The 9,840-nt window shown below is 28.5% G+C and overlaps 1 long non-coding RNA gene across 2 annotated transcripts in view; it reads left to right on the top strand.

Moving 5' to 3' along the window:
- The first annotated feature begins 449 nt into the window (after positions 1-449).
- LOC111621378 overlaps positions 450-9,840 on the top strand; it is a 21,116-nt gene continuing 11,725 nt past the window's right edge. The window contains exons 1-2 of one of the 2 annotated variants that reach the window (XR_002756066.1): positions 450-669; positions 5,994-6,145. This is a non-coding gene — a long non-coding RNA (uncharacterized LOC111621378). Of the gene's footprint in view, positions 670-5,993; positions 6,146-9,840 lie in introns of those variants that run through there. The other variant, XR_002756065.1, reaches the window with a different exon arrangement.

The following is a 9,840-nucleotide window of genomic DNA, read 5'->3' as shown; positions in this document are numbered from 1 at the left end:
TTCAACCGGAATTATATTTTTAGTCATATTCAAGTAACGAAAACATCATTTAATCTGAAAAAAATAAGATACGATATTATCAAAGCGTTATATACGGCGCGATAATTGTTGATTTGTTATTGATTTGCTGCATACAAATTTTTATAAATTAAAAAAAATTAGACACACGAAAATAATGCAAAAATATTTAATTATTTCTTAATAAATAGTGATTTTTTTTGTCAACATCCTAGCATACAATAAGGAATTTTTGAAATGTTATAAGGTTAAATCTACTGTTAACGTAAAATTATGTGATATTTAGATAAATATCAATGAAAATCTGTTATTTATAATTATTATCGCTGTAGATAAAATTATCGAAAACAAAAATCTAATTAGAAAATATTTCTTTCGTCATTCATATGATGACATTCATATTTATATCGACAGGGGGCACTATACACTGTTACAGGATCTTATGTGAGGAAATCGGACATTTGATTGGAGAGTCACCTATTAAGGAAAGATTTTGAAATTTTGTGTATTGTTAATATTAATTGTATAAATGCAACATACAAGTATTAGTTTCATTTAGATATTTATTATTGAAATACATAGTTGCTTTCTCACGAGTATCCATCATCAAAATTACATTCGTCCTTAATTTAGAAATTTTTAACATAAGAGGTAAAAATGATTAATTTTACATGTTTAATAAGTGTAATGTGACTTAATTTAGTGTATTTATATTGAATTAAGCCTATTAATCTCTTATTATCAGCATCTGTTTTGGGATCAAGTACATTTCTTTTAGAAATTGAATAGCTTCATCTAATTATTATATTCAATATAATGACGAATTATGTTGTGTTGTTGTTATGAGCATTTAAAAACAATTCAGTAATTTACTTATATTTGCAGATATATGTCATTTGCTAGCTTCAGGAATTGAATTGTATCAAATTATATAAATGTCAATATGTTTTGGTTATTGATTGTGTAATTTAAATACAGCAATTTGATGTATACAAGTATTTGCAGCATTTTCTCATAATTTTATTCTCTTTCTTATTCTTTACAAATACTTTAATTCTATTGCATAAAAAAATCAAATTTGAATAGTAAAATATTTTATTCATAATTTCCAAATTTTTAAAAAAATTTTATTTCCTTTTTAAATATATAAATCTATACTTAATAGTACAGTATATACTATAAATATATACTGTGTATGTATAAATCAATATGAAAACATTGTTTTAATAAAGAAATTGAAGAAAGAACAGTTTCTTTATAGTTTATTATATTAAATTGTTTTTTTAATAAACTATAGTAATAGTTTATTAAAGAAAGAATTTTTCTTTTAATTGAATATTTTCACTTGTAACATTTGATTGATAAAAGTTGTCTTAAGTTTAGTTTATGAAATAAATTTATATAGAATATATAATGTACTGATACATTATTTGTTACTTCAAACAATATATGAGTAATTTTGTTTGTATAAAATTATAATTTTCAAAGCTTTCAGCTTTTAACTTCATTTACAGTTCATACAGAAATTGAATACTCTACAACTTGAAGGTTTTCTTTTGCAAAATGTTGTGTTTGAAATTGAATGTGTTAATTTTTTAAATTTTAGAAAATTTAACTGTTTTGATGTTGAAGCTTTTTCTTTAATTTATCTTTGTTTCATTATCCTCTGCATATTATAAGATTTAAGTCTGGTAAATTGATATTATTGTCTGTAAACTAAGTTTTGGTTGACTTCACTGCATGAGCTGGTGCAAAATATGGTTGGAAGATAAAATTCTCATTTGAATAAAGTTCTTCCATTGAAGGAATCAAGAAGTATTTTAGCAACTCTTGATTCCCTAAGGAATTTAAGTTACTTTTAATAGTTGTCAAATGGCCTACGTTTCTTGCAGACTTACATACCATAGCGAGAAAACAGTGCAAGGGGTGATAGGTCATTCCATTTGTAATTTAAGGTTATTAAAAGGAATTTTCTAGTCTTTTTATAACTTGATTGCTTGTATTATACTAAAAAAAACGGGTTTTGATTTTGGAGTATATACAGGAAAATAACCCAGAAAATTGAACAAATATAAGTTGCATGAAATATCCAATAATGTTAACAAAAATATAATTTTGAATGGGATTGTAGAAACAATTAAGCACTTATCAGAAAATGAAAACAAATTATGACCTGCGGATGTCACTAAAATTAGTTCAGACTCAGATTCTGGTGAGAGATATTCGTTGCTTACTACACCATCAATTTTGTTCTCATATCGACATGAGAACAAAGTGCACAATAGAAAAGTCAAATTTAACAATGAAAGAGAAATTGGACTTATTCATTAAACATAAAACGAGCATAGTCACTGATAACAGTAATATAAGTAAGTTTAAAAGTGTGAAAGATATAGTTTAAAAAGAATTGAATTATATCTTAGAGCAAAAAATACAAGGAACGTATCTTAAAAAGGTTTTCAATGCTCTAATGACAGTACATCCAACTAGTATTGATTCCAAGAGAGCTTTTTCTAATGCAGCTGCCATTTGTATGAAAATTAGATCTACATAGATTAGATGACAAGAGCCTACATGTATTATATTTGTTAAAAGCCTACTTTCAAAATAAAGAAAAACATAATTATCAGCATTATTTCAATGTTTCTTATGTCATAATAATTGCTATTACAAGAATTGTTTGTCTAAACCAGGGGTGGCCAACAGTTTTTGCCTCCAGGCCGGATTGGAAAGAGAACTTTTTCCATGGGCCAAACCAGAGGTTGCCCTAGGAAGATTTTGAGGTGGTGTGAGATCTCATTGTGGTGTCACCCCATAGAGACTGAATTGTAGATAGAGATTAGATACATTTCTCACATTATCATGCTTTATCAACACTCTATGCTATACTTAAGAGAATAATAACCATCCACGAAAAACCTTTTTTTACGAGTGTTATGTCTGTAGTAAATTCCACAAGTACTTTCGACCCCCACCGAGGTCTGCTTCAGGTGGTGACTGGCCGTGTTTCATCCCGACCATCGTAACGATGTTGCCAACGATGTAAATAAATAAATGTGCGCGTCGGGTTTCACCCCTCCGACTGACATTGTTTGAATTCCTCAAACAAATACTTCCACGTCTGTGCAAGCATTTCCCCATCCTTGAAGTTGATGCAGTTGCCCCCCTGATAGCTTTATGAATCTCCCAGGCCTCCAGGTGACGGATGTGATCTGCTCGGAACTCTTGTCTGATAAGTCTGGTGTTCCGGAAGTCCACCCTTATTTCAGGATCGGTAACAGGTCAATAACGCGGTGGTGTGTCTTTTATGTTTAATATCAACTTGATGTTTACGTATTCGTTTCTGTGTTGACCGGATGGTGGAGCCAATATAAACTAAGTCCCTATTGAATCTGTCGTCCCTGATGGGAATGGAGTAAACACCTGGGGCCCTGGTGAGATCCATTGCGTCCTTGGCGTTGCGCAGCAGGTCGTAAAGCGTGCTGGTTCTTAAGTATGCGATTTTGGTGTGGCTGTTGCTAGCAATCTCCCTATATAGGGGGTCTAAATGCTGGTTGAACCGGACGACCGCGCGTCTAACGTCCCTCAGTGGGGGTCGAAAGTTCTTGTGGAATTTACTACGGACATAACACTTGTAAAAAAAGGTTTTCGTGGATTGTTATACTTAAGAGATTTGTAATGGAGGGTTAACTCTAAACGCACAGTGAGTTGTTGACTTTATTTTTTTTTTAGGCATCAGAATTTTTCATTGAGCTATTTTGAAAAATTGATCATGGGCCACATAAATTCATTAGACAGGCCATATGTTGGCCATGCCTGGTCTAAACTGATAAAAAACTTGAAAATAAATGGTTGTCCAATAATTCTGTTAGTAATTCAGTTTCATTTTAAATTATTTGTTAATACGAATTTATTGGTAAATTACTGATAAACCAGTAATCCTGAATATAATTACCAAATTACCTGTAATATAATATCTGGTAAATTTGCAGTCACTAATCAGTACATCCCCTGAGTATTTGACATATTGCTTTAGTATTGATGGATAAAAAAACTTCTTTGGTTCTCCACACATATACACCTTGATCAGTGTAAGATACACTAAACGTTGATTTGTCACTGAAAATAATCTTATTCCAATATTTGAAGATTCAATTAATATAATGTTTATACCACTGAACTCATTTCTCTCTTTGTTTCATAGAGAAGAATGGTTTGTTTTGGAACAAGTTCATTTCATGAATTCTGCAAACTGTTGTACTGTGGGACACATGTACTGTACAGTACATTCTTCTTTTTCCATACAGAATGATAATATATGCTGGATTTAAAACAATTTATTTCCACATGTACTGTACAGTACATTCTTCTTTTTCCATACAGAATGATAATATATGCTGGATTTAAAACAATTTATTTCCACATGTACTGTACAGTACATTCTTCTTTTTCCATACAGAATGATAATATATGCTGGATTTAAAACAATTTATTTCCACATGTACTGTACAGTACATTCTTCTTTTTCCATACAGAATGATAATATATGCTTGATTTAAAACAATTTATTTCTTACTATTGTGTTTAGTTTATGTTCATCTCTCAAACTTTGAGTGTTTTCTTCTACAATATTCATGATTATTAACGATTTTCTTTTCTGAATTCATTTGTTTTAAGAATTTGATCTGTATATTGTAAATATTTAATGATTTTGGCAATTTCCAATTGAGATTTATCTTCATTTTGTAAAATTTGGATGGTTTTCTTGTTCAAGGTGATAAGTCTCTTGTTTCCCATTGCAATATAAATCACATATTTTGACAACAAAGATGTCAGACCATCTTAAACAATACATCTGTGTAACAACAAGTAATTCTAATAATAATTTTAAATATTCTAATTTTTTTGAAACAATAAATAATTAATTTTAATACTTTCATCTCTTCAAAAACTGGTTGTATGTAATGAAAAACACACACAAATATAGCCAAAACCAGTAAAATTATTTAAAACCGCTTCAAACTTTTATACAGGTAATCCCCATATAACACGGCACTTCTATAGCATGGATTCACTTTAACACTGTTCGGGAATTGGGTAAAACCCTCATAAAACATGAAATGTAATAAAGGTGCGTTCTTTTATACCTCCGCATAACTCCGCGCGAGCATTCTAATTGTTTTTGTGGCTACTTTGATTGCTCTTTCAATAAATAATCCATTTAATGGCTAAATTTTACAATTGGGCCTCTAAATTTTACAATTCTTTTGCCTCTAAAAGTTCATTTTAGAATTATAGATTCCTCCATCACGATACTATCGATGGTATGGACACCGCCATCTTTCTTTCACTGTTGTTCCTAAATGCCTACAAACAGCAGCGCACTCCCATTGCAGAGTGTCCACTATTAAGGAATGCGCCTAAAAACTGTTACCAGTTGATGATGCTCATGTTGAGATCATCATATAGGATGAATAATCTTCTGGTAAAATATTTACTTAAATAATAAGTATTTTACCTATGAAAGAAATGAATAATAAATCCGATTTAAATAAGAATTTCACAGCATGTTTTTTAATTTTTGGAACCTAACTCCCCTTTTCGCACTAGTTCTTTGTTTTGTATAACACAGATTTGCATAACACGGCAATTTTTTGGAATGTAACTCCTGTGTTATACGGGGGTAATTGTTAATATAGTTAATATATACTGGATGATGATTATGGGGTAATGGATGAAAATGTTTGTATAATTAAATATTTTGACTAGTTTTGGGTATATTTGTGCATGTTTTTAATTTATTTCAATTTTTCAAATTTCATAAAATGATGAATATATAAAAGCTACTAAGCATTTTTACATATGGTAAAGTGTGGATACTTTGCACCACTTTGCAGATCACTTTTACTGACTTGTGGCAAGTATGGCAAGTAAAATATGAAATATTTCAATACATTTCTTATTTTATCTTACAGTGGGTATATTATAGCACATTTCATAATTGAATTGGACATTTCACAATTCTTTGCATTGGCTAGATAGGCTCTTGATTGAACTTTAGACTGAAAAAGTCCGAAATATTGGCATTTCAACTTTTGTGTCTATTCCAAAGCCTCAAAGTTATAAGGTAAATATATATTTATTTCATTTCTAATTACATTGACATCTTATAAATAAATGATTTCTTTTTATATTCTATGCCTAAAACCTACAGTTCATAATGTAAATGCATGTAAATTTTGGTTATGTTGGGGTTACTTTGCACCAGCATAGAGGTAGCATAGAGAACATTTTCTGATTGTGCTGTTCCATGAATGACTTTGGATTTCCTGTGGATGAGTCTAAACTACACTGCATTGTTCATGCTTATTTGAGTTGGACTGGAGAATTAGTTTATAAGTAATCAACCAGGAAAACAATGATTGAGAGGTTTTTTAAAAAGAAAACCACAACTAATGTTATGTTTTGCAGGAAACATAAAGAAGGCTAGGGTGTCAATAACAAAGGAAACACAGATTTTATAGACAATGTAAGAGAAACTTTGGAAGGGTACTCCCTGAAAACATTTGTAAAGTCCCTCTATGAGGATATTTTGCACTACATTTTTTTGGTTTGTAAAAAAATAAAGCTACAACACTGAGATTAGGTTAGGTGTTTCAGTAGACATTTTAGAGTATGTGCAATAGAACATATTTAGAACTCCAGTATAAGAGACTGCAGAGACTTCCGAAAAAAAAAAAATTAGTGCAAAGTATCCACACTTTATAGTACAGTTTTTTTAAAAGTACAATCATATATCAGGTTAATCAGATATGTAACAAATTATTAGCAGATATGACTTAAAATTTTATAATTTAATGTTGAAAGTTAGAAAAGACTGGAATTATAAAATTATGACAATTTTTTGACAGAGTTGTAAATATTGATTATTTCATATTACTGCTAAAATTTTATAATAATTAAATTTATTTATTGTTTTATCATAGCTATAAATCTAACAATATTTAGTTGTATTTGGCTTAAAGCATTTTTGTATATTAATTGGTTATATATTTATGATATCATTAATGAATTAATGTCATCACATTATCATATAATATTAAAGTGAAATATGTTATGATTAATTTTAGTTTATTATAATAGTAAAATGGAATTTTTCAAACTTCAAAGATGATAAGACAATTATTATATGACAGATTTGCATCACTAGTCTTCAGGAAATCAGTCTAGAACCTTGTTTGCTAAATTAATCCAATTTTTTATTAATTATAAAATTTTGTAGTTTTAAATTATTGCATTGAAGTAAGCAAAAACATTCAGCAGTGGATAAGGTTTATTGCTTACTTTATTAGATTCAACTTTGTCATTACATTCATGACATACTTATTATTACATCTATCTATGGAGAAAAAGAGTCAAAATTGCTTTCAAGCCAGAAATCTATAGTTTTTATTTGATCTGTTTTGAGATAGCACTGATTGAGAAATGAAAACCTACAGTTTTTGCATTTTCAATATTAAATAAAATTAATGTCAAATTAATTAGCTTGATTTGTGAAAAGGATGGTATGAGGCCTTTCTGCTTTTGACATATCTTTTCATTTAATAGGATATCTTTTTGTTCTTTGGATTTGAGTTGTCAATAAATTCTCATTAAAAGTAATATATTTTAAAATTATTTTGCTTTATGTTTATTTCAAAATAAATATTAAATTTTATAAATATTTAAAATAAATAATTAAAATAAATATTCAAATATTCAAAATTTATTTATTTTGAATATTTGAATATGATTTGAGACTTTTCTTGTTTTCATTTCTAAGATAACTATTTAGGGTTTACAAAATTTGAATTTCTGCCCTTCTGATAAACACAATTATTAATTTATGGCCCTAAGGAAAATTATTAAATTTTCTAATCTCTCACTCTAAAATTGGTCACACATTAACAGCCATAAAAATTGCATCACGTAACAAATTCTACAAAGATGCATTATTTAATTTTTGGAAGTTTGAAGGTATATTGATTTTTATGTATTGCAGGTTTAATAATTTGAATTTGAGTTTCTCTCTAATAGTTAAAAACAGAAATAGAATGGTCTCTAAAGTTTAGAATAGTTTAAATTAGATCTTTATCTTTGGTAATGTTTGATACAGAAATTAATATTTGGAAATGTACATATATTTTGAAAAGATTTTGACAAACCTTTAATACAATAATCCCTTGTTATATTGCTCATTTGTATACATTACACTTTTTTGTCTTCCAAATATAAAAGTACTTTAGCTAATAATTTCTAAAATATCAGTTGCCGTTGAATTTTTAATGGCAAAGAAATATTACCAATCATGACTTGAAACTACTACTGTATGAAATACAATTCACAGAAAAATAAGTCAACATGGAGATTGAAAAGAGAGAAAACAGGTTTATAGATACATTGGTTGTATTGCACCCTCTGATATATTATTCATTTGGTTTATTTTCCAACATAGGTAATATAACAAGGGGCTACTGTATATTGTATCATAATGCATTGTAAGTTTATATATTTAAATTTGTACATTTCTAAATAATGTGTACTATTTTTTGAAAATAGTATATATTTTTATGGTTTTTTGAAAGTCATAAAAAAAATAGCTGACTGCTTCAAGACTGATTAAGATATAATGTTTTCTCTTGAATTTTCAGCAAAAAACTAAGGGTATGGTTACAAAGGATTGGCGTCCTTTTATTTATGGTGGAATTGCTTCAGTGACAGCAGAGTTTAGTAAGTTTGTTTTAAATTATTATTATTATCAATAAAAAAAAAACATCTCCACAATAGAACAAAATAAATTTAACAAGCAATTTTTTATTGTGGCATCATCACAATGCTGGGCTGCAATTTTTAATCATATTTTTATTAATTTTTAAATTTAAAACATATGCTCTCCACCTCAAATTAATAGTGGCTTGCCCCTGTACATCATACTTTTCTGTTAGCAATATAGTCATGCCAGTCATCTAAGATCTTTCAGGGAAAAATTTTTGAATTGAAATAACATGATTCAGTTTACATCATAAATTCATAGTTAATCAGGGCCTTCTGCCCCTTAGCTTTTTATAATTGGTCTTGTCTTTCATTTATCTAATTCTGTTCTCAAGATTGAGGAAAGACAGACGGATGACAGTGGGAATTTTTAGGTCTACAGTTTTTCAAATTGCAGCTTAAAAAGAAAAAAATTTGAAAACTTTTGAGTCTAAATGGTTTGAAAATATTTAAGTGATATTTATTAAGTAATATTTAATAAATTTAAAAAAAAATTAATAAATNAAAAACATCTCCACAATAGAACAAAATAAATTTAACAAGCAATTTTTTATTGTGGCATCATCACAATGCTGGGCTGCAATTTTTAATCATATTTTTATTAATTTTTAAATTTAAAACATATGCTCTCCACCTCAAATTAATAGTGGCTTGCCCCTGTACATCATACTTTTCTGTTAGCAATATAGTCATGCCAGTCATCTAAGATCTTTCAGGGAAAAATTTTTGAATTGAAATAACATGATTCAGTTTACATCATAAATTCATAGTTAATCAGGGCCTTCTGCCCCTTAGCTTTTTATAATTGGTCTTGTCTTTCATTTATCTAATTCTGTTCTCAAGATTGAGGAAAGACAGACGGATGACAGTGGGAATTTTTAGGTCTACAGTTTTTCAAATTGCAGCTTAAAAAGAAAAAAATTTGAAAACTTTTGAGTCTAAATGGTTTGAAAATATTTAAGTGATATTTATTAAGTAATATTTAATAAATTTAAAAAAAAATTAATAAAT

The sequence above is a fragment of the Centruroides sculpturatus genome, unplaced genomic scaffold, assembly GCF_000671375.1.
Source record: "Centruroides sculpturatus isolate CEXI.00-Female unplaced genomic scaffold, Cexi_2.0 scaffold129, whole genome shotgun sequence".
In the NCBI taxonomy this organism is placed as follows: Eukaryota; Metazoa; Arthropoda; class Arachnida; order Scorpiones; family Buthidae; genus Centruroides; species Centruroides sculpturatus.
This window is presented reverse-complemented; position numbering and strand designations above follow the sequence as displayed.